Genomic DNA, 25,732 nt, shown 5'->3' with positions numbered 1-25,732 from the left:
GGAGCATCTAAGACATACTCTTGTACCAATAGAACATTCCACACACCTGCACATTGAGGTGTTTGTACACTCAGGACGAAATCCTGGCTTGCTGAAGTCAATGGGAATTTTGCCACTGACTTCAAAGGGGCCAGAATTTCACCGCCAATACTGAGCTTATTTCATGTTATTTTGAAGCATTTATGCTGAATAATCTCAATGGGCTAAACAACCTATTTGCATCACAGGCTCCTCCAAATGAGGACAAAATGACAATCAAAGCCAAATACATGAAGGTTCCGTGTTGACAGGCACAATGAGGTCACTCACTATGTGATAAAATGTGAAGCAGAACCAGCTCACAGAATCACAAAACAAAGGAAAAGAAAAGAGTCTCTCTGTGGTGAAAACAGGGCTTTGGAACCGTGCTCCAGCTCCGCTCCAGCTCCAGGCAAAAACCTGCAGCTCCACTGCTCTGGAGCTGCTCCGCGCTCCAGCTCTGGACTCCGCTCCAAAGCCCTGGGTGAAAAGCTCATTCTCTGGGGTATATATAATTCACTCCTGTGAACAGAGCCTCCACAAAGCCAATACACTACTTAGGGTTGAGATTACCAAAGGAGTTTAAGGAATTTAAGCACCCAACTGCCACTGCAACTCAGTGAGATTTGTCCACCAATCTCCTTTAAGTTCCCATGAAAATACCAGCCTTTTGCTCAAAATATGATGCATAAGCATAGCGATGCTGGCTCTCTGCAGTGGGGCGATTCTCTCCTTACAGGCTCAATCATGCAAATCCTTATCCAAGTGGTCCTTGTTACTTCAATAGGAGGATGCACATGTGTATGGATTTGCAGAATCAGACCCTACCCTTATAAAACTTCTCAGAATGCAACTGAGAGAGAGAAAGAAAAACTTCCAGAGAGTTACCCCAGTTTCTACTGTCTACACCAGGGAAGACTTCCTTTTGACTCGCGTGGTAGACCTGGTGCCTACAGACCAGAAGGTCCCCATAATGCACAGTATGAATATGAAGTAAATCCAGCCACAGATTGGGCTACTCTGCTTATTGATTATATCCATGTTAGTGTCTGAGCACCAAATAAAAGACACAGGGGCAGGAGTATGTTACTAACATTTGTGAAATTAAAGGATTTGCTTTCCCTAGGCAAGTCAGTTTAAAAACCAAGCAAGAACTGTCTAGAAACAGATGATGTCCTTCAAGCCCAGGGATAGGAAAATGTTTTTATTAGTAGTACAGATTGTTGGGAAATGCACATTTTTAAGAGTCTCAGCTGGCTGCTATACAAAATTAGACTAACGCTCACTGGGATGGGCACAAACCAAAACTTTGGATCCAAATTCCCCTTGGGCTATGGGTGTTCAAGATCTGGATCTAATTTTGTGGTTTCTGCCCACCTTCATGATTAAATACAAGAATGTTGCCCCCCCCCAAAAAAAGGAGTACTTGTGGCACCTTAGAGACTAACAATTTTTATTGGAGCATAAGCTTTTGTGAGCTACAGCTCATTTCATCGGATGCATGCAGTGGAAAATGCAGCGGGGAGATTTATATACACACAGAACATGAAACAATGAGTGTTACCAGACACACTGTAACAAGAGTGATCAAGTAAGGTGAGCAGGAGAGCTGGGGGGGGGGGGGAATCTTTTGTAATGATAATCAAGGTGGGCCATTTCCAAAATGTTGCCAGTTCTTCCATCAAGTCCTTCTCATTCCTTCTTCTACACCCTACTCAGAAAAATTACATTCAAGTGTCCTTGTGTGGTCACCTGAATAGTATTGCAGGTACAGTGGCTCACAGGCTAATCACTGGAAACCTCCATCTCTTCCATGGCCCTTAGGTGCACACTCCTCTGCCCATCTCTTCCTTCCCTGTCCTCCCGCCCCCAACCCGCTCCCCAGAAATTTCCATCTGTTGCTCCAAAATTCAAGTGCCTTCCAGATGTTGGAGACAACGACCCCACAGTCTCATAAAGCAACACTTCATAGTGCCCTATTGGAAACACCTTTCTGCCCCCAACGACCCGCGTGTTGAATGCCGTGTCCCTTACAAAACCCGGCGACGCTGCCTTAAGTTGGCCGTTTCCGTGCTCCCCTCTCTTGCTACAAGCCGCCAAGCCCCATACGTGAGGCTTGGTGGTGCCCATCTTGTGGACGAGCAGATGCCTGCTCCTGTTAGTTACCCCTGAAGCCGGGGCGGGGGGGCGGGGGGGGCGCTCATACTGCACCACGGGCGATCTCTTTCAGGAGGCGGGGGCGCATCCCCGCCTCCAGCTCCTCCGCCGCCCCCGCCGCAAGGGCTACACAGGGAGGCTGGGCGGGGGCGGCAGACCGCAGGGAGCGGGAAAGAGAAGTTCAGCCACACCCCGGGAACGCAGTCCCGGAGCGGTGCCGCTTCTCGCCTCCGCTCCAGTTCCCAGCCTTTGCGTCCTCCCCTCGCCGGGCAGGCTCCCTCCGCCGGCGCCCCCCCGGCCCAGCCCCAGCGGCGCAGAGAGGGGAGCCCGCAGCCGGGAAGGGGCGGGGAAAGCCGGCGCGGGCGCGTGTGTGGTGGTGGTGGGGGGGGGCGTTTTTCTTACCGCCCCCCCCCCCACACCTTGCTTCAGCCTCAGTGTCTCCCAGGCAGCCCCCTGGTGCCCCTTAGCTGCCCTCGCCTCCCCGCCCGGCACTTACTCGGAAGCCTCCTTCAGCCACCTCCCTCGCCGCTGACCCACGAGGCCCCTCCTGAGGCGGCCGCTCCCTGCTGGGAGCCGAGCGCCGAAGGCGAGAGGAGGCTGGCGAGAGGAGCCCTCCCCCCCCTTCTCTCACTCGCCTCTCCCTCTCCGCCTCCGCCTCCAGTCCCTTCTTTTTTTCTTCCTCTTCAACCACTCAGCGGCCAAGCGCTGCCCGCTCTCCCGGGACCGAGTCCCGCTTGCCAGAAGCCGTAACTAGCACACGCCTGCGGCAGCGGGCACAGTTGTGGACCCCAGAGGGCCCTCAGCCGCCTTCCCAGGCCAGCGATCCCTCGGCTCCCGCCGCCTCAGCCCCCGAGCCGGGGGATGGCGCGGTAATTGGCAATTCGCGCAGGTGGCAAAGGCAAACTTTGTCCCCTCCTCTCATGTTTACTGCCTCGTGCCTGGGGTGGGGGGAGGCCTACAGCACGGGTAGTTAGCAGCCAGATCAGGGGCCAACTCCAGAGGCTTTTCAAGGGACCCCACCATCTCTTTATTCACTTATCATTATTATTGGGGGGGGGGGGGGTTTATGATGATTTTATCTGGAATCCAGCCCTTCGCTAGTCCTTGGCCATGCAATTAGGACAGTGACAAAAAAATTATTGACTACCCCTGTTCTGCATCCTAAGTTGGCTTCTCTCTTGCTTAGCGGGAGAGGGGTCTCTTCTCTCCTATCTTTTTAGGTCTTCACTTCCTCCCTGATTAGCTTTTTGGAAAAATCACAACCACCCCTCCTGAAGCTTTAGCCAGACCCAATAGCTACTGGAATAACTCGACTGAAGGGACTAGAGCAGCAGGGACGGTGTTGTCAGTGTTGTGAACACCCTCACATAGTCATCAGCTTGTTTGCCTAGCATGAACTGCAGCTGGAATGAATACTCCTGACATCTTCCCCCCAGTCATGGAAACAAGTTAGCTGGGGGATATTAATAGAGCCTGGATAACTTCCTAAAGGGCCTTCCTGGTCTCTGAAAAATTCAGAGCTATGTGAGAGCACATGAACAGGGAGAACATGAGATGGGGATAGGTCTGTCTAGTTTTAAGGACCTGATCCTGGAAACCCCAGGGGCTTGTCAACATTTAAAAGCTTGGCCACTGGAACTAAACTTCTCAACTAGACTAGTATGGTTGATGTATCAAAAGTAAATGTAGCTACACCAGCATAAAAGTTCTTATACCAATATAGCTTATTCCTGTCCAATAATCTAAACTAGAAGGGCTGGTCTACACTTGGAATTTAGGTCAACATAACTCCAAGCGTAAAAAACTCACTTTTACATCCATCTAACTGCATCTACACTAGGGGTTCGACCAGTATAACCACGTCAGCAAAAAAAAAAAATTAAAAAAAAATCACATCCCTGTCATGTTCACAAGAGTAGGCCCCACCTTAGGTATATGAACAGTGATCCTGTAAACACTAAGCACCTGATAACAACATAGTAATATAAAATATAGTAATTCAATTGGATGTCAGTGGACAAACAGGAAGACAAAGAAATGTTTCACACTTCACAAAAAAAGTGCATGAAGGTTTAATCACAAGAATTATGTGTTCTCATTTATTCCAAGTTATCAGAACAAACTCTATTTGTCAGGTAGATTTAACCCTAAACCTTGAGATCATGAGGATTCCTTGAGTAACAAAGGGGATCAGAATTTGCCTTCTTAATGTGACCAGAGCTGCACCATTAACTATGGAGAGGCTACCACCACTTAATAAACTAAATGCTTGCACAACTGGGACTGGAACCCTTAATATCCCGTTGCTCTTTTTAATTTGCTATCACACAGCATGCTCTGAAAAATCTAGAATACCCAGTACTGGTCCCACTGCAATCAATGGTTAAAAAAATGGGAACAGGATTGGGCCCAAAACTCTCATCAATTCACCTCCCAAAACAATTAACACAACATATTATTAATAACATTGCTTGATCACAACAATTTTTCTTCAACTATGGCCTGCTCTATAGCTTTTGACAATAAGGAAAGTTTGAAGGGCTAGTACCACAAGTGTCATTGAGCCTGGGGGAGGCAAAAGACAATATCCAATCAGGGTAATTTTTTTTAAATGACCAATAGCTCAAACTAACATTTGATGAATTTTCTTCAGACATTGTAGGTTTTGTTTTGTTTTGTCTTGTCATCAGAGTAAATCTGGTAATTTTCAGGCCAAACTGATTTTCCAAGCCAAAATTACAGAAGCCAAAATAGGGCTTCAGAATGGAAATTATTTTCAACCCTCACTCTAGAGTATCTTCCATTTGTCTGGCTGTCTTGGATCTTAGACGATCCCTATCACCTTAGTATCTGAGTGCCACCCAAAAATTATGAAGAGTGCACATAAGATGTTTTGCTGTTCCCTTCAGTGCAAACTAGGAGATACAAAAGGGATGAGAAGGTGGAAGACTAGAGATACAGCTTCCACCAAATGAATCCGATGAAGTGAGCTGTAGCTCATGAAAGCTTATGCTCAAATAAATTTGTTAGTCTCTAAGGTGCCACAAGTACTCCTTTTCTTTTTTGCGAATACAGACTAACACAGCTGCTACTCTGAAACCAGCTTTCAAGTATTTATAATGTCAGAGCACTGCATAAGGAGCTGTATTAATAGAGCAGATAATAGTAAAAACTTATTTTTTGTCACTAAACTAAAATGCAGCAAACAGAGGTGTTTTCTGGGAAATTGCCATTTTTACAGTCACTTTTTCTAATATATCTGTTTTATAGCACACCCAAGGTGCATGTATCTGGGCTGATGAATGCACACTTAGTATATTTAGCCACCACCACCATCATAAAGAAATTGGCCTGTTAGCACTGTGCAAATAATCTTCCAAGGAATGACCCAGAAAAAGGGAAGAACCACTTCTGTGTTTAAAAATTCCCCATGTGTCAATTCCACATTCCCAATCAATGAATGCAAGAGATCATTTGTAAACACTCCCAGCCCATTCCTCCTTTTCTTATAGCTCCCTACTCTGCTCCTTCCTGTCAGCTGGTATGGAAGTTTTGATTTGAACTGGCTTGTGGGTGCCGGACCAGCAGCAGCTCAGAGACACAAGATGATCCTAGCAAGGAGACTAGGGCAGGGCTGGATTTAGGAGCAAGCGACCGAGGCGACCACCTAGGGTGCCAGGCTTTAGGGGCACTGGGCTTGGGGTGCTGTTTTTGTTATTAGCAACAAAAGGGAAAATAGAATTTTTGAAGTAATATGTTTCAGATATTCCATGGGTGGATTCATTTTTCACTAACCTCCTAGAATATGCTGGACCTTTGTAGAATCTCATGGAATCTTCCAGACTTTCTGAGAACTACATTTTAGCCGAACCTCCTAGAATGTTGTCAGCCATGTCTTCATGGGTATATAAGGGACAGGGGGTTGCCAGTCAGTGAGATACAAGAACGAACTGAAGTGAAGTGAGAGCCCAGCTGCAATATAGTGAACCTTGTTTTATTGCGTAATTGTGAAAACGTACTTGTGTTTTAAGACTTGAAGAGTCATAAGTAGCAACTAATAAAGGACATATTTAATGAGACGCCACAGCTATCTATCAAATCTATATCTAAGCAACAATATAACAGAAATACTGTTACTTCTTTTGCCACGCTTAACATGTAATGTTTGATGACATATTGATGTGGCTCAGCAAAGCGAAATACTATGCCGTAATAATGGACTGCACTCCCGCCATTAGTCACAGTGAAAAGATGTCACTTACAGTAAAATTTGTTGACTATGAGGATGGCTGTATCCAAGCAAAGGGACACTTTATCTGTTTCCGGTCTGTGGGACAATTCTACTGCAAAAGGCCTAAACAGAACTGTTTATGTACATTTTGAATAAGAATAAAATAAAAGTGTTAGGACTGCTGTGGCCAAGGCTATGACAACAATGTGAACATGAAAGGAAGAAACAGTGGTGTCCAGGCAAGGACCCTTGCACTGAATGTGAGAGCTTTCTTCGTGCCTTGTGACCGCCATTCCCTCAACCTGGTTGTGTCAGAGGCAGCAACAGCATCTTTAGATTCAGTCTCTCTCTTCAGAGTATTGCAAAGGATATACGTCCTGTTTTCAGCATCAACTATCAGGCAGAAGATCCTTATGGACAATGTTATAAATCTGACTGTGAAGCTGCTAAGCGACACTCACTGGAGAGCCGTATTGACAGCGAAAGGCCAGTGAGGTACCAAGTGACTGAGGTTTACGATGCCCTGATGGAACTGGCACAATCAAGTAAAGTCAAAGCCGGAATCTGACACCAGGCTCAATGCCTGGCAAACCAGATCCATGACTTCAAATTTCTAGTCTCAGTTGTGGTTTGGCATGATATCCAGTTCTAAGTAAACATTGTAAGCAAGGCAATGCAAACTCAGTGGATGGACATCATGACTGCTACTACTTTGATGAGAAGCTGCTTTGATTTCATTGTGGCCTACAGAGACAACGGATTTGAAGATGCCATCACAAAGAAATGGCAGATAACTTAGGAGTTGAGCCTGTCTTCAAGGAAACTCGTATTCAATGGAAGAAGAGATAGTTGGTTATGAGGGCAGAAATGAAGTGATGGAAAGCTCGGAAGAAAAATTCAAGAGGGAGGTTTTTTGCTCACTCATTGACACTGCTACAGTGTGCACTGAAGAAAGGTTCGGACAAATGAAGCACCATGAAAAGACCTGGGAGTTTTTGCATGACCTTAGTAAGCTGCCAGTGGACAGGAAAATACTCTTGAACAATTGTACAGTCCTTCACTGGACACTGACACATGGGGAATGTTTGAACGTCAATGATAACGACCTCTATGTCAAACTGGACAATATCCATCACATTTTGATACATGGGAAGCACTCTCCACTCCAAGTTCTCCAATTCATTCATCATGAAGAGCTGAAGGAGACTTTTCCTAATGATTCTGCTCATGCTGCCGGTCACAGTCACAAGTGGTGAGTACAGCTTTTCATTTCAAAGCTCAGGCTCATTAGAACAGATCTTCAATCAACAATGGCTAACAAGAGACTGACATCGCTTGCTATTTTACTGCTTGAAAATCCCATTGGCCAATCTTTGGATCTCTCTGATGCTGTGCTTCAGTTCACGAGAGCAAAGATGAGAAAAGCGACCTTTTGAACTAAAGGACTAGGGTTAACATTCTAAGGCCGTCATCTACTGTAGCACTATTTAATACTGGTCCACCCAATGTTGGTGCACCGTTCAGTTTCTTGATGTTAGCACATTTCAATTAAAATTAAAAAGTTTCTATAAGCTTAGAAGAAACTATTTTTTTATTTGCTTATATATGGCATGAATAAATATAGATTTACAGATACTAGCATGCAAATTTATCATCTTATCTGAGAGGAATAAATCATGCATGAAACTCATGCAAAAAAGTTGTTAAATGGACTACACATGCAATAAAAAATGGGCTATACATTCAAAAGTTTTAAAATGGGGGGGCACCAAAGATGCTCCTTGCCTGGTGCACCATTTGGTCTAGGGAGTGGCCCTGGCCTAGGGTCCCCTCAACCAACTACATTGAGGGGAATCTTCATCTTGCCCTAACCTACATTAGGATTTTATAATGTGTTAGCTATTTCATTGCAAAAACTCACCTTATTCTCCTAGTGTAATCATGGCCTTGGTGTAGCTTTTCTCTCCCCAACATATTCCAACCTTTGAGCTGCTGGGAGCCATTTGGGCACAGGGTCATAGAGTTTAAGGCCAGAAGGGACCAACAGATCATCTAATTTGACCTCCTGTATATCACAGGCCACCAAACACCACCCAGCTCTTTCCACACCAAGCCCAAACAACCAGAATTAGACCAAAGTACTACAGCCCTCAAGAGATGAAGCTATTGTGTGCCACAAGCAGAGAACAGAAGGTTCAAGGTGCACTGGTGTTGTCCACTGCCACCAACTCACCGCTGCTCCTTGTGTCTCAGCTGATGGGCTCAAGGTAGCTTGTCACCACATGCATTCAACTGGCAGGTGACAGCAGATTCAGAGGTGTCTCAGACCTGCTCTTCCCCCGTACACACCTGCCTCTCAGCCTCTGGGATTGAGACCAACAGCATTTTTTAAATAATGCATCTCTCCGTCTCCAGAGTTGGGGCATGAACTCTTCCCCACTCCACTTCCAGTAGGAGCTGGATGTGAGAATGAGACCCTTAACAAATAAAATCTGAGTATCATGTTGCCAGGAAGATTGTATTCCTGTTCAGCCACAATTTAATTGAAATTGGAGAGGATTCATGGCTCAACATTTTCTTGATCTAATTTCTGTATGTGGGGGGCAGGGATTATCCACGGAATGGTTTTGCTGGCAGCCAGAAATAAGGATGATCAGCCGCTATCCAGACAGGTTTTTTTTTAATGAAGAAGTTGGCAGCTATGGATAAACCTTTTAAAAACATTAACCCAATGTTCTGGCTATTGATTAATATTCAGCACATAGGGGAGTGCTGTGATAGATTTTGCCCGTCAGTGGCAACAAGGATTAAAAATAATTTGTTTACCAAGTAGAGTCTATTTGATCAAAAATGAAATGAGATAGAGGAGGTATCGCACCAGCTGGACAACCTGTATGTTCCCAGAATGCTAAAAAATTATAAACCCCAGTAGGAGAAATAATATTGCACAGCAAGTGCTTTCATGTGGTTAGAACAAAGTCTCCAGTTCTTCTATTCAGTGCAAAACTGTGGTGTATGGAAGGTCAAAGGTGGCTTTACTCCAACTTTATAACTCCCTTATCATGACTTTGGCGGAAGACAGAAATAATCGCCTGTGTAAATTAGAGCAGCTCCAAAGGTTATTCAAATTTATATACTGATGCAAAGTACATTGCGCTGGATTGCTGGATGATATTTTGATATTAGGAAGTCTCATAGCATGCAATGTTGACTCAGCCTCAGCAGCAAACAATTTTCCTGTGGAACAGGAGTTTTTGAGATTTCACTATTTTGCCACCATCCCGAAATGGGATGAAAAGTCACCATCTCGAAAACTTCTGTGACTTGATAATCCGGAAAAAAAAAATCAGAGCAGATCAATCACAATGTTTAGTTTTGATCATTTCAAAATGTTTCATTTTGATTTTGAATTTTAAAAACCTTTAATAGTATAAATTAAGTAAAAATTTAAAAGCAAAGTCATTTTGAATTAAAAACCAAAACTTTTCATTTGGAAAGTGTCAAAATGGGACATTTCAACAAACCTGAAACTTCTTTTTTCCAAAATTTTCTTTTGAGTTAGGACACTCGTCAAAATCAACCTTCCTAGACAAAAAGAAAAGGAGTACTTGTGGCACCTTAGAGACTAACAAATTTATTTGAGCATAAGCTTTCGTGAGCTACAGCTCACTTCATCGGATGCAGTGAGCTGTAGCTCACGAAAGCTTATGCTCAAATAAATTTGTTAGTCTCTAAGGTGCCACAAGTACTCCTTTTCTTTTTGCGAATACAGACTAACACAGATGCTACTCTGAAACCTTCCTAGACAGTTTCAGTTTCAACAAATGGACATTTTCTGATGAAAAAAGTCTTTTATCACAAAGTTCCTGACCAGTTTTAATATTGATCCTGGCAATCACGGTCTGGAAGGACAAATTTTGTACCAAATAGTCAGGCCCCAAGCCAGCAATTGCTGACTAAACTTTATAGTGTAAATGGAAGTTGTAAATGCCTGAAAATCAGATCACTAAACATGGTTTTAGGAGCCTAACTTTAGGCCCCCAGGTTCAAAAATTTTGGCTCCAGCTTTTACCAAAAGGTTACCATGCTGTGGTATATTGCAATGATTCATACCTCAGACCTGACAATGCAAATGTGATTAAAAACCATGTCTTGACACAACACACTTATCTGGGGAACAAACTTCCGTAAGTGCCCAGGACAAGCCCAAACAATACCTTGCACTTATATAGAGCTTTGATCATTAGATCCTAAAGCACTTCACAATTTTTAATGTATTTCTCCTCACAACAGCCCTGCAAGGTAGAAGTGCTATTATTCCCATTGTAAGCATGGGGAATTGAAGCACAGAGCTGCCCATGGTCAGACAGGAAGTCTGTGGTGGAGCAGGGAATTGAAGCCAGTTGCCTAAGTCCCTTGGCTAATGACCTAAACACTGGCCCATCTTTCCCCTCAGGTTTGATCTCTACTCCAATGACAGGTTGTCCACTTGTTCCAATACCCCCGCCCCCTTAAATCTGACCAGGTTTTGAGGTGCTCCCAGTAACAAGTGATTTTCTTTGTGTGGCTTCATTGCTACCACTACTTTGTTCAGTCCTTTCTTCATAAACATATGTTGAGTTAATAATATACTTGAACAATGTGTCCCACCAGCTACCGGAGGAAAATAATCTGTCCCACACACAGTCTTTGGAAAGCAAATATCATTAAACTGGAAAGACGTTTTGAGACTAGTGGGAAACAAAGGTAACTTAGAGATTTTTTTGTTATGTTACACGTAGGCAAACACTCCTAATTGAATCAAGAAAATCCATTTTCAAAAACTGTCTGGATCTTTATCGATTTCCTGCCATCATTTCAAGGTGTACTGCTAATGTACATTCCAGAGAGCATCCAAATGGTTTATTCCTAGCCCTAGAGTTTTAGGGAGCTCAGAGATTTTTCATTAAAATAGTTCTTGTTCATTTGAACTATCTATGAATGCAAAGTGAAAATAATTTGTACCATTTTGAAATTATTATTTGAATAGTTGGATAAACTATAGAATTGTAGAAGATAATTTAGTTGCCAAGATTAATTTGAGAAGCAGAAGCATTCAGCCCTGGAGCAGATATCACACAGATATACCCTATGTCAGATAGCTCACAAATATCCTGAATTATACATGACAAAAATATTTCACATCTTTATGTATCCCAGAGAGCTTGAGAGTTGTACGTCCATAGTTTCCCTATACAAGAGCTGTTCAACTCTTTAATATAGCGTTGTTTAGCACAAAGATCCGGATCCAGCATAGCACCTAAGTATGTACTTAACTTTGAGCATGTGGCTAGTTCAGTTGACTTCTGTGGAGCTACTCACATTCTTAAAATTAAGCATGTGCTTACATGCTTTGCTGAATAGATGCCAAAGTGCTTTATAAACTAAAAATACAGGACTCTCCATTGAAATGCAGCCACCTCTGCGGGGGCGGGGGAGAGCACAACTGCTCTTTAAAAGTACACAGCAACTCTATACAACGAAAGAAGGGAAAGAAGAATGCGGTATTGTGTTGAAATGGCAGAGGGAATGTAATTACATTGCGCCCCTTCCCTTCAACAGTTTAAATAGGACCTCCTTAGGGAGAGGTGCGTTTAAGACAGAAACAGGATCTGCAGCCTACTGAGAATCAAATGTAGGGAGAGAACGGTTAGGCAGAAGAAAGACTTTCCTGGGGGCCTTGAATCCTAAAGCTGGGTGGCGGGAAATTATAAGTCTTTTGAGACACTGTTGCAAAGTGAAAGCATTTTGCCATCCCAAAATGTGTCCTCTTTGGCTCTCTCCCTCTCCAGGGCCTTTTAACAGCTTTGTTTCCCTGTGGCATCTTTACTTTCCAGTGCCTGAACTGGCTTTCCAAACAGCAGCACCTCCTACCTATGACACAAGTGCTCTTCCAAGCAAGATGGATTTTCTCCAGCTTTCTTCTTTTTGTACTGTCACCCCTGCACCCCTTTCTACGATCTCCCCATCTTTGTGTCTTGTCATACCATTTCTCTAATCACCCATCGTCTCCTCCTGTTGTGCTTCTGTCTTTTCTTCCCTCTCCGATTTCTCAAACAGTAGCGCCTCAGTCACAAGTCCTGCAGGAGCTGGCCAGCAGAGTTGGAGCAGCAGCTGGAAAAAGCACTCAAGACCTTGCAAACAAGACTCATGGCAGATCTGTGCTCCAGCTGCGAGAGAGAGAGAGAGAGAGAGAGAGAGAGAGAGAGAGAGATTGGTAGTGGAGATCCATCATGAGTCACACGCCAAGTGTAGCAGCATAGGGCTATATCATCAGGACTAATACTCACAAAACCAGCTCACTGCAGCTACTGTCAACATGGAACATTTATCAAGTGTAATTCAGGGATTATTGTGGAGACGAAATAGGAGTCGTTCCTTTGTGCATTTCCAGCAATGTCCATATTGTTGAAATTTTCTTGCCTTCAGCACTGTATGGATATTCCAGTTCCTCATTTACCATCTCTTCTGCAGCTGGTTCACCGTTCCCTTGCTAAGTCTTAAGAGTCTTCCATTTATTCTGTGTGTCTTGTGTTGGATGCGTCTTTTTACCCCAACAAATAGAATGCATGGTATTGTCACAGTTCAAAGCAGCTGCACATATTTTCCCTCCGTAAGCCCTTGAGAGCTCCTATTCTTTGTTCCCAAAACCTGAACCGTCACTTCTGTTGGGTGGAGAGCTGTATCTCCGTTACGCTTGACCATTTTTGGGTGGTTGTTTTTCAGGCTGCACAGTTCCTTGGCTATGCTGTACATAGGCTCTGACTCCGTGAGTGTTCCGGGGCTAGAGCACCCACAGAAAAAAAAAAACAATAATGGGTGCTCAGCACCCACTGGCAGCTCCACAGATCAGATCCTCCTCCTCCTCCCCCAACCTTCCTGCCCACCAGCGGGCCCCGCCAATCAGCTCCTCCCCTTCCCTCCCAGCACCTCCAGCCTGCCACAGTCTGCTATTCAGTGGCATGCAGGAGGTGCTGGTGGGGAGAGGGGTCAAGAAGAAGCGGGGGGAGGGGTGGAGCAGGGCGGGAAGGGGCGGGGTGTGGGTGGGGTTTGGGGTCAGGGGTGGAGAGGGGGCAAGGCCAGGAGTGGAGCAGGGGCCAAGCACCCCCTGAGGAACTGGGAAAGTCAGCACCTCTGTGCTGTGATATCCCCAGCAAGCCTGACTGCCTAAACAGAGCAGGATCCACTCCGCTTTCTCTCCAAAGGATATGATCAGTATAATTACTCACAGTTATAAGTTGCCACACATCCCTTAGTAGGCAAGCACATCTATTCTGAAGGTGAAAACATTACAGAGAAAACATTAAAAGAACCTACACATGTGCTAATAAGCTGACCAGAGATCACCCCTCAACTCCAACAAGGGCTTTGAGCAGTCCTTCAAACCCCACCATGGAGTTTTTCTGTGGTTACAAGTTCACAACAGCCTTAGCTCAGAATTAGCACCCTATGTCTAGGTCAGTCTTTCATTTATACAGCCTGGGCCTTTGATCTTGAGACTCAGGGAACATGTAATGAGCAGACAATGCCCCCTCCCCCCCCCGAAAGGATGTTTTTTGCAGAACCAGAGATGGAGCATTTGCATTCACCTCCCCATAGAAATTCCCCAGGGAAACCACTTGACACTGTTTGTCGTGAAAGTCAATGCTTGTCTGGCACGTTGTTCATCTGTAGTCCTTGGAAGTTTATAGCACTTTCCAGGGATTGCATTCAATCCTGACCCACATCAACAACAACACATAACCTGTGCATTTAATACAATGGATACTGCAGGAAATTGCCATATCTGTCACAAATATACCCTTAAAATTGACAATTTTCTCTATCGGTGGTTTCAGCAGCCTCTGGATTGATAAGGAACAAATGGCTGTTATGCACAGCAGACCAACCTGTTTCTCTGAAGTTGTACATTCAGCAAAAAGGTTGTATCACAGTCCACATATTCATTAGTGATAGAATGAACAGCTGGCTTGGATGCTTGGTACAACAAATGAGAGAGATTGAGAAATCCCTCCTGAACTCTAGCAACGGACCCTTACTCCTCAGCACTACATTAATACTACATGATTGTGCAGCTCCCAGCACAATGGGGACCCTAAACATGTAGGAAGAGGCAGTTCCTGCCCTGAGGAGCTTACAGTCTGAACAGACAAAAGAATAGGAAAAAGGAAATATTGTTACCCCTTTCGACCTGAGTGGTATGCCAAAAAGTTGAGGTAGCCAGGGTTGCTTCAGTTTGGAGGAGGTATTTCTTTGATGCAATCCTGTTTATATACAAAGAAAGTTTAAAGCCCTATTTCCCTAACTACTGAAGGAATCAAACAACAACAAACAAACAAACAAACAAACAAACAAACAATCTCCCCACTCACAGTTCCAAGCCCCTTTTCCAGTCAACACTTAGCCCAAAAGCTCTCTCTCCTTCTTAGCTTTCCTCAGGGCTTATTCTGACTTTGTCTAGTACTTCCCTGCTGCGCATGCACTCTCTGTCTGTCTCTCTCTGTGGTATTTTCCCGTTTCTCTCGCAAGCACCCAAACCTTCACAGAACAACAGCTAGTGAAACCTCTCTGTCTACATTTCCCTCATTTTTGGTGATAACGTGCCTGTGTTTGTGTAGTACTCCTGTTGTTCCAGTGACCTGGTTACAAAAGGAGCTTAATGGCTTCTCTATATTTATGTTCAATGATAGACATATGCTAATTTCAGAGAGGTTTAACCCACTCTGAAACATTATTCCCATCTGACATATGGGGAACCCAGGCACAGATATTAAATGATGGGCTCAAGGTCACACAGGAAGTGTGTAGCAAAACTAGGATTTGAATCCAGAGCTGCTGACTCTCAGTCCAGTGGCGAAAATGCAAGACCATCCATTTTGTTCTCACTACAATTTGTGGAAGCATGCACAAAACCAATTGCATGGCAGCCAGCTCCCCTGAGCTTTTCAAAGTATGAACTTTTTTCCACATCAGTGCAAAACTTTCCCAATGATTAGTAAATAATGATCTGTGCCAGAAAGGGGATGGAGGTGGGAAGAATTGTAGCCTACAGCCACTCAGACACCACAGCAATTGGCATAGTATAAAAACCTGAATAGATTAGAATGGGGACTGCAATTTTACAGCCACAGGAGGTGCACAGAACTGTTTGTAGAAGTCACAAAAATTAGAAAGGGAATAAGATGACCAGATAGCAAGTGTGAAAATTCGGAATAGGGTGTGGGGGGTAATAGGTGCCTTTGTAAGAAAAAGCCCCATATAGCAGGACTGTCCCTATAAAATCGGGACATCTGGTCAGCCGAAAAGGGAAAGACCTATGAAATTAGCTAGTTCATCCCAATGCAGGACTATTCAGAAGGACTAAATCTAAGTATTATTATTATACGTTTTAAATTGAGCATTTATTTAGTGCTTTACATATTCACAACTTTGTTCACATGAGCTAATTAATCCAACAATCCTGGTAGGTAGATAAAATGTTGGCAGTACTGTTTCAGTGGGGAAACTGAGGTAGACAGTTGAAGTTATTTTCCCAAGCCCAGACAGCAACTGTGATAGACGTGGGATAAGAACTCAAGCCTTCTTGACTCCCAACCCCTTGTGCATCCTTCCTAACCACACTGCCACCTAAGTATCTTTTCAGTGCTTGTAAATTAGGAGGGAAATTATTGAGTTGTGCATTATTTCAAGTGGAGATGGACCCAAATCAAAAGCCTGGTTCCAAACTCCAGATCTGGGAACTGATCCAATCTGATTGCAAACACAAAATCTGATCATCTTCAAGATGGTTCCAAAGACCATGGATCTGAACACCAGATATGGCACTATACTTCCTATCTTCATTAGGCTGAACCCAAATCACAGTCACAGTTCAGCTCTAGAGCTGCATTTCAGATCTTGATCAATCTCTAATTACAAGTGACTATAGTACTTCTGCCTCAGCAACGCAGTGTGAAAGGAACAGATGATATGGGAATAAAGACCCACCATAAAATGTAATGTTTCCAGAAGATTTCATATTGAAAGTAACTTCTCTATCACAATGAAAATCCCAAAAGTTACACTAGTTGATCTATAACCCAGTTCCAGAATAGTTTACTGTAACATGCCTGTTTACAAGAAGAAACTGAAAGTGATGAAGCTGAACTGATTTACTGCTTTTGCTACGAGTGGGTTTTGCACTAGTTATTTTTTATACTGAACATTCCATAAATTGAAGACACGATGTTATCGCAAAACCTTTTAACCCAGATAAGACCATGCCAGCTTCCTCAAAAGTGGTCTCATATTTTACAGGGGGCGTGGGAATGCAGTCTCTGGAGTCTGTAGAACACTGAATATTTTTTAAATTGCTGATTTAAAAATGGGACTTCCCCCCCAAAATGACGCTAGCTAAGAATGACATCATTCTAACCTAATTGGACTAAGTTGCGTGGCTCCATGGTAGGCTTCACACCTGATTTGTCCAAAGGCATGGTGGAGTTAGTGTAGTCCTCAGGCCATAAGAATCAAGGGTAAAGCCAAAAAACCTTACTTTCTGGACCAACAAAGCAGCTGAGGGAGACTGACGTGCCATAACTCTTCAAGAGAGGAAGTCAAGACATCAACAAACTGGCTATGCCAGCCTTTACCCAGATTCACTGCATGCAAAGAAGGTCTACTACCATAGGCTCCGACTCCGTGGGTGCTCCGGGGCTGGAGCAGGAGTGGGAAGAGGTGGGGCGCGGGGGCAGAAGTGGGGTCGAGCACCCAGGGGAAAGCGGGGAAGTCAGCGCCTAAGTCTGCTACCACAAAGTGTTCTGCCAGCAGAGCATCCTCAGCTGGTTCCTTGGCTGCCGTTCCAGCTTCTGCTGCACCAAAGCCCAGAAGATGATGAGAGCTGAAACATTTGCTAACCCCATGGTATCTTTAGTAATTTCTTTTTTCTGTTGGTCTCTCTTGTTGGAGATGTCCCTGCCTTTTTAGAGTTTTTATTTTTAGGTGGTAAAAGTGTGGCTGTGTGCATGAGCTCTCATAAAGTCCATACAGGGAAGGCATCAGAAGGAGAGAGAGAGCTCCTCAGATTTAAACAGCTCTAAGTATTGTTTCATAAAATTACTCATTCAAGTATGTTCTCTGCTTATGTTTAAAAGTCCTGAGAAGCTTGAAATAGCCATTTGTAATTTCTGGTAAACAAGAGTTGTCAAACTTCTGCTTATCAAGAGTGTTCTGCTACAGTCTGTGTACAATATCTCTATTAGGAGTGAGAGAAAAGGGTTAGCAACCACCCAAGAATTTTAAGAAGGAAGCTTTATCGTTAGACTTGGCAGAATTCAATTTTTTAAAATAATGTTGATGGCTAATATCAATATGTAGTTCAATTTTTATCAAAATTATGGGAGTGGGTTAGATGATTATTTATGACAATAGCTGTTGAGATTCAAAAAGTTAAAGGTTTATAACCGTTAAAAACACCAGTTGTCAACATCTGTTAAAATATACACAGCAAGTCTTCTTACATCAAACTCTTATAAGTTCTCAAACAACATTTTCTAATTTGCTTTTTAAAAAATTCTATCATCATTGATGGAAATATTTCTGATCAATCTGTATGTGTACAATGAAACAGACATTTACTGTCCTGATTAAAAAAAAAAATCTGATCCTTCCAAACCTATTTATAATTAGCTCTGAGATTTGTGTACCATGGTAGGTGTTCAGATACAGGTAGTTCTGTCTCTTTGGAGAAGGCTCTTAATTCAGGTATGTGTTTGGGGTCCTGGCAAGGAAAGGGTGCACAGCAACCATGCCTGCCCTTAGCCCCTCCCTCTGGAATCTCTTTGTGTTGGACCCCATCCCCTTGTGAAGCTTCCCAAATGCAAAGTTTTCCTTCTTCCAGCCTTTAAGAGACAGTGTTATCTCTCTCAAGGATAGCAGGAACAACATTCTTTAATGGAGTGCTTTGGATTGATAAGATCCCCTCGGTCTCTCCACGCTCTGTTCCCAAAAGGTCAGCTGGGTGGACTCACCCCTCCAGGAAATCTGACCCCCCAGTCTCCCCTTAAAACCTGATCCACAGGTGAGGGGTCTGGCATTTCAGATGCAGATCCTTCACCCTCCTCCTGGGGAAAAGCCTCCCTACAAAAGGTGGGCAGACCCTCCTGTCCACTGTTCCCTCTAAGCTGTGTGCGCACACACACAGATTCTAAACCCTGGGCACATGGCGAAACACCACACACACAAAAATTTGCACAGAAACACAATTTGCACAGAAGAAATTTTTTGTGCACACAGCCTGTCAAAAATTTGTACAGAAAATTTTTTTTGTGCACACGGCCTGTCAAAAATTAGAGGGAACTTTGCTCCTGTCCTTCCTCACCTTCCATCTGGACTTCCCTTTCTGGGCTCCCCTCTGAGGCAGACACTCCTGTGTCCCCTAAAAGGGAGGGTTTCAGAGTAGCAGCCGTGTTAGTCTGTATTTGCAAAAAGAAAAGGAGGACTTGTGGCACCTTAGAGACTAACAAATTTATTTGAGCATAAGCTTTCGTGAGCTACACTTCATCGGATGCATTCAGTGGAAAATACAATGGAGAGATTTATATACATAGAGAACATGAAACAATGGGTGTTACCATACACACTGTAACCAGAGTGATCACTTAAGGTGAGCTATTACCAGCAGGAGAGCGAGGGGTTGGGGGGGACCTTTTGTAATGATAATTAAGATGGGCCATTTCCAACAGTTGACAAGAACGTCTGAGGAACAGTGGGGGGTGGGGGTGGGAATAAACATGGGGAAATAGTTTTACTTTGTGTAATGACCCATCCACTCCCAGTCTCTATTCAAGCCTAAGTTAATTGTATCCAGTTTGCAAATTAATTCCAATTCAGCAGTCTCTCAAGTTTTTTTGTTGAGGTATTGCCACTTTTAGATCTGTAATCGAGTGACCAGAGAGATTGAAGTGTTCTCCAACTGGTTTTTGAATGTTCTAATTCTTGACGTCTGATTTGTGTCCATTTATTCTTTTACGTAGAGACTGTCCAGTTTTGTCCAGCAGGACCTATCCCTGCTGACCTGCAACTTCTTGGCAGTCAGCAGCTGGGATGGCCTCCCGGTTACAAAGTGGAGCATCCCGCTCCCCTAGGGAGATGATTACAGGACAGGAGCTGGCTCTATCCAGCCCTTTCCACAAGGACTTGCCTTGAGCCCCGGGGCTACAGGAACTGGTTACGACCATCCCTGCCTCCAAAGCTGTATTTGCTACTGCTAGAGAGGCATTAAAGAGACACTCTCCTATTTCCCCAGCAGTCCATGTGACTTCCAGATTCCTTCTTGCTGCTAACAAACCCTGGGACAGATTCTGCCACATCGAAGAAATCATTCCCCAGTAGAAATGATGCAAAACTGTGTGCCACTGCTGCAACAGTTAGTTCAGCCTGCAAATCACCAGTTTCCACGTGTACCTTAGCTAAAGGTGCAAGGACTTTGTAACCTCCCACCAATTCTAATTGTGCCATTTTTCCTGGAAACAAATTGTTTTCCTGGATCAGGTCTCTCCTGACCATAGAAATTTCTGCACCCGGGTCCCTTAAACTTTGGAGCACTTTGCCATTAAGTTTAACAGCATGCTTGTGCTCACTGCTTGGTTGTATAGAAACAACCTTTACAAATCCTGTGTGATAAGAGGCAGTAGCCTGAGATACCCCTGTGCTCTGAGAAACAGCAGCTTCATGTGTTACCTGCTGTTCCCACTCAGCCAAGGACATTTATTCCTCAGGTGCTCAGTGGTCTTACAAGGATAGCACTTCTTGGGCTCCTCTGCTCGTACAGGAGATTTGGGACAAGTAACAGGGGAATGGGGAGGTGAACACCCAACCTCCTTTTTCCCAAGGGTAAAATGGTGATTCTGCTTCCCACCAACCCTGTACCACTCTGTTGGTGGTTTATGTTTAATTTCAGCTTGTGACTGCTCGTAAGAATCTGCAAACCCAGCTAATTCCCCCACTGTATTCACCTCTTTGTCACACAAATACTGTTTTACCTCATCACTGCACATATTCAGGAATTGTTCCAGAGTAACCAAATCACACATTCCTTCAAAGCTTGTAATGCCTTTCCCCCTCACCCACTTGTCTAACAAATCTTTCATTTCATTTACATAAGCCACATTACTCAATCTAGATCCCCTCTTAAGACTTCTGAATTTAACCCTGTAGGTTTTCAGGTGTAATCTGAAACTGTCTCAAAACCAGTTCCTTAAATTTACCATAGTTTGAAGCATCAGCAATAGGCATCTTATTAAATATATCCAGAGCTCTCCCAGGCAATTTTTCAACTAAAGTAGTCATTTTTTGATGTTCAGGAATCGGATGGAGAGTACACACTCTCTCAAAGGTGATGAAATATTCAGCAATATCACTGGATTCATCATACTGCGGGAATAATCACTCCCATTTATGTATTTTTGGGGAAGTGGGGCCAGCTGCTGAAGGGTTTTGTCTCTTCCACTCCATAACAGCCAGTTCATGCTTCTGGGTCTCAATCTGGGCTGGAATTTCTCTATCTTTTAATTCCAGGGCTAGCTGCCTCTCTTCTTGAGCAGCTTGTTGGGCTAACCTTTGGGCTTCAATGGCTCTTTCGTGAGCAGCTTTTTGCATTTCAATTTGAGCTTGAGTCTGCACCTCCATGGTTTCCCTGGCTACAGCTGCTTCTTTGAGCCTCATTTCTGCCTGCCACATTTGAAACTCGCTGCCCTTTGCCTTTTCTTCTGCTTCCAGTCTGGCCAGCTCTAGTTTTCTAGTTGTCTTGCTGGTAGTCATTTTCCTGCTTTCTTGTGCTTATTTCCCTCACCCGAAATAAACAAACAGAAAATAACAAACCAGTAACCACTTGGTCTGTTCTCCAGCCCCCACACTCAAAAAAACTCACTTAAAATCACTACCAGTGTCTCAACGCAATCAGCTGTGCACAGATCCTGCTCGACTATGCCACTATGCCGGGTTTGGCCACAGAGATCCCCTTGGGACTGTCACCTGATGTGCTGAAACTGCATACAGACTAACACGGCTGCTACTCTGAAACCTGCCTCTGAGTCAGTTTCCCCGTCAGCTTGGGACTCCAGAACCCTGTCTTGTTGAGCCAGACATGCTACTCCGCTCCAACAAAGACCCAGGGTCTGAACCACGTCCCCAGAGCTGCAAGCTTTAACTGAAAACCACTCAGCAGGTGCGCCTATCTCCAGCACCCAGAAACCCAGCTCCCAATGGGCTCCAAACCCAAAATAAATCGGTTTTACTCTGTATAAAGCTTATGCAGGGTAAACTAATAAGTTGTTTGCTCTCTGTAACACTGATAGAGAGATATGGACAGCTGTTTGCTTCCCCAGGTATTAATCACTTACTCTGGGTTAATTAATGAACAAAAGTGATTTTATTAAGTATAAAAAAGTAGGATTTAAGTAGTTTCAAGTAATAATGGACAGAGCAAAGTAAGTTACCAAGCAAAATAAAACAAAATACACACGGCTAACTTATACACTAAGGATCTAGTTATAAACACTAATGTCTCACCCTAGATGTTATCTCCGATACAATCCTTTTCAGACCAACGTTGTAGTTTATAGATTAATAGATACTACGGTCAGAAGGGACCATTCTGATCATCTAGTCCGACCTCCTGCACAGTGCAGGCCACAGAATCTCACCCACCCACTCCTACAAAAAACCTCACCTATGTCTGAGCTATTGAAGTCCTTAAATCATGGTTTAAAGACTTCAAGGAGCAGAGAAGCCTCCCTCAAGTCACCCATGCCCCATGCTACAGAGGAAGGCGAAAAACCTCCAGGGCCTCTCCAATCTGCCCTGGAGGAAAATTCCTTCCCGACCCCAAATATGGCGATCAGCTAAACCCTGAGCATATGGGCAAGATTCACCAGCCAGATACTATAGAAAATTCTTTCCTGGGTAACTCAGATCCCATCCATCTAATATCCCATCTCAGGGGATTAGTCTTATTTACCCTGAATATTTAAAGATCAATTACTTACCAAAATCCCATTATCCCATCATACCATCTCCTCCATAAACTTATTGAGTAGAATCTTAAAACCAGATAGATCTTTTGCCCCCACTGCTTCCCTTGGAAGGCTATTCCAAAACTTCACTCCTCTGATGGTTAGAAACCTTCATCTAATTTCAAGTCTAAACTTCCTGGTGGCCAGTTTATACCCATTTGTTCTTGTGTCCACATTGGTGCTGAGCTGAAATAATTCCTCTCCCTCTCCTGTATTTATCCCTCTGATATATTTATAGAGAGCAATCATATCTCCCCTCAACCTTCTTTTAGTTAGGCTAAACAAGCCAAGCTCCTTAAGTCTCCTTTCATAAGACAAGTTTTCCATTCCTCGGATCATCCTAGTAGCCCTTCTCTGTACCTGCTCCAGTTTGAATTCATCCTTTTTAAACATGGGAGACCGGAACTGCACACAGTATTCTAGGTGAGGTCTCACCAGTGCCTTGTATAATGGTACTAAAACCTCCTTATCCCTACTGGAAATGCCTCTCCTGATGCATCCCAAAACCTCATTAGCTTTTTTCACAGCCATATCACATTGGCAGCTCATAGTCATCTTATGATCAACCAATACTCCAAGGTCCTTCTCCTCTTCCGTTACTTCTAATTGATGCGTCCCCAACTTATAACTAAAATTCTTGTTATTAATCCCTAAATGCATAACCTTACACTTCTCACTATTAAATTTCATCCTATTACTATTACTCCAGTTTACAAGGTCATCCAGATCCTCCTGTATAATATCCCGATCCTTCTCTGAATTGGCAATACCTCCCAGCTTTGTATCATCTGCAAACTTTATTAGCACACTCCCACTTTTTGTGCCAAGGTCAGTAATAAAAAGATTAAATAAGATTGGTCCCAAAACCGATCCCTGAGGAACTCCACTGGTAACCTCCCTCCAACCTGACAGTTCACCTTTCAGTAGGACCCGCTGCAGTCTCCCCTTTAACCAATTCCTTATCCACCTTTTGATGTTCATATTGATCCCCATCTTTTCCAATTTAACTAATAATTCCCCATGTGGCACGGTATCAAATGCCTTACTGAAATCTAGGTAAATTAGATCCACTGCATTTCCTTTATCTAAAAAATCTGTTACTTTTTCAAAAAAGGAGATTAGGTTGGTTTGGCACGATCTACCTTTTGTAAAACCATGTTGTATTTTGTCCCATTTACCATTGACTTCAATGTCCTTAACTAATTTCTCCTTCAAAATTTTTTCCAGGACCTTGCATACTACAGATGTCAAACTAACTGGCCTGTAGTTACCTGGATCACTTTTTTTATGGCCTGGGTCCAATCACTCACACCCCTGTAGTTACAGTTCTTTGTTCCAGTTTCTTTCAGGCATCTCTTTGGGGTGGAGAGGCCATCTCTTGAGACAGCTGAAGACAAAATGGAGAGGCTTTCAGGGCCTTTTATATTCTCTCTCGTGGCCGGAAACCCCTTTGTTCTTCTGTGCAAAATCACAGCAACAAGATGGAGTTTGTAGCCACTTGGGCAAGTCACATGTCCATGAATGTTTCAGCTTTTTGCAGGCCGACGCAATGGTTTACATGTTAGTTTGAATGTTTCCAGGAAAGCACAGAGGTGGATTGGCGTCTACCAAAGTCCATTGTTAGTTAAATACTCCCAATTACTTGAATAGCCCCTTCACAGTATGTTGGCCAAACCTCCCTTGTGTGTTTCCTACAGCAAACACTTTAAATACAAGCATAGAGTATATCATAACTTCAGATATAAAAATGATACATGAATACAAATAGGATGAATATATTCAGTAGATCATAACCTTTGCAAAGATATGTTATATGGCATATCTAGCACAAAGCATATTCCAGTTATGTCGTATTTACACTCATAAGCATATTTGCATAAACTTATAGAGTGCAATGTCACAGAGTGCAATATAAGAGCCTTCACAGAACACAACAAAAATAATTGTGCTTAAATATTAAGACACTTAATCAGCTGCAAGTTATAGATTTGACTGACTTTGGTAAAATTAATTAATGAGGATTTATATCTAAATAGACAGTCACCTTCTTAGAATCCTCTTTAGAATATATAGGGATTATTTTTAGAACTAAATTTGATGATTAAACTCAGTTTATCATTTAATTCTAATCCAAAACTGATGCTAAACTTGTTGATTTGACCTTGATTTCTTAGTTATATTTCTTTATTCAGCTTAACATTAGTAAGAACAGCTTCACTTTGGTGACGAGTGCAGGGGACTGGACTAGATAACCTCTCGAGATCCCTTCCAATCCTACGAGTCTATGATTCTATGATGTTTTCTTGACTTTATTTTTTTTGTTTGCTTAAATGTTTTATTAAAACTTATAAAATTTATATTGAGTCATGTTTCTTTTAATAAGCAACATGAGTCCAGAATCTTTGAGGACCGTTGTGGACATCAGCCAGTCAGTCTAAAAGCCTGACCTGTTCTCCCTGATCAGCCCATGGCTCTCACATCAGATGCTTCTTATAAAGCTGAAGAAACTGCCAATCCCATGCTAACTCACAATTCACTTGAAAAGACACAGAAATTAAAAGAACAACTCAATAATGATTCCAAACATTCACTTTTCCTGGCTTCATAGCGAAGAATAGCCAGCGGAGTTAATTAAAACAAAATGCAGCTACAATGCCACAGCCATGTCAGCAACATGATCTGTTTGGGGAGAGCTAACTTGCAAAGAGGTGTTTACACATGTCAAACATTGACAGATGCAGTTTTAACAAGCATATTATTTTCCAGTCCTCTTGTTGTTTTGACTCTGAATGGGAGTAGAAACTCACTCTTTAAATCACTCAGTAGGAATGCTACATTTTACTAGCAATCTCAGGATACTTCAAAAGTCAAGGGTGCAAAAACATCATATTTCAGCCCTGACGTGTTTAATATGTCTAGCTTTGGGTATATAAATCAATATTGTTAAACAATCCTTCACAAGACACTGTATAATTGATATGTCGCCATGGGCAATATGTTCTGTTTACGGTCCCGATTCTACAGATCCCTGTGCCCAGCCAATTGGACCCTTGTATGCTCAGGGAACCTCACTGTCTTTTATGAAGCTTCATGTGGATGCAGAGGTCCAATTGCCTGCAATAGCTTATATGACTGGAGCCTATGATCTGTTTTAAAGAAGAACAGTTGAAAAAAATATTTGTAACCATTACAGGGCTAGCTGCATCCTTTCTGGGTGCACCCCTCAGGTTTCATG

The 25,732-nt window shown here is 43.3% G+C and overlaps 1 protein-coding gene across 2 annotated transcripts in view; it reads right to left on the bottom strand.

The window, feature by feature from the left end:
* The window catches only part of A4GALT (alpha 1,4-galactosyltransferase (P blood group)), a 66,651-nt gene extending 63,839 nt beyond the window's left edge, over positions 1 to 2,812 (bottom strand). The window contains exon 1 of one of the 2 annotated variants that reach the window (XM_043515963.1): positions 2,683 to 2,812. The gene's annotated coding sequence lies outside the window, so the exon portion shown is untranslated. Of the gene's footprint in view, positions 1 to 2,671 lie in introns of both variants that reach the window. The other variant, XM_038386604.2, reaches the window with a different exon arrangement.
* Positions 2,813 to 25,732: the final 22,920 nt, after the last annotated feature.

This window comes from Dermochelys coriacea, chromosome 1 (assembly GCF_009764565.3).
Source record: "Dermochelys coriacea isolate rDerCor1 chromosome 1, rDerCor1.pri.v4, whole genome shotgun sequence".
NCBI classification, from domain to species: Eukaryota; Metazoa; Chordata; order Testudines; family Dermochelyidae; genus Dermochelys; species Dermochelys coriacea.
This window is presented reverse-complemented; position numbering and strand designations above follow the sequence as displayed.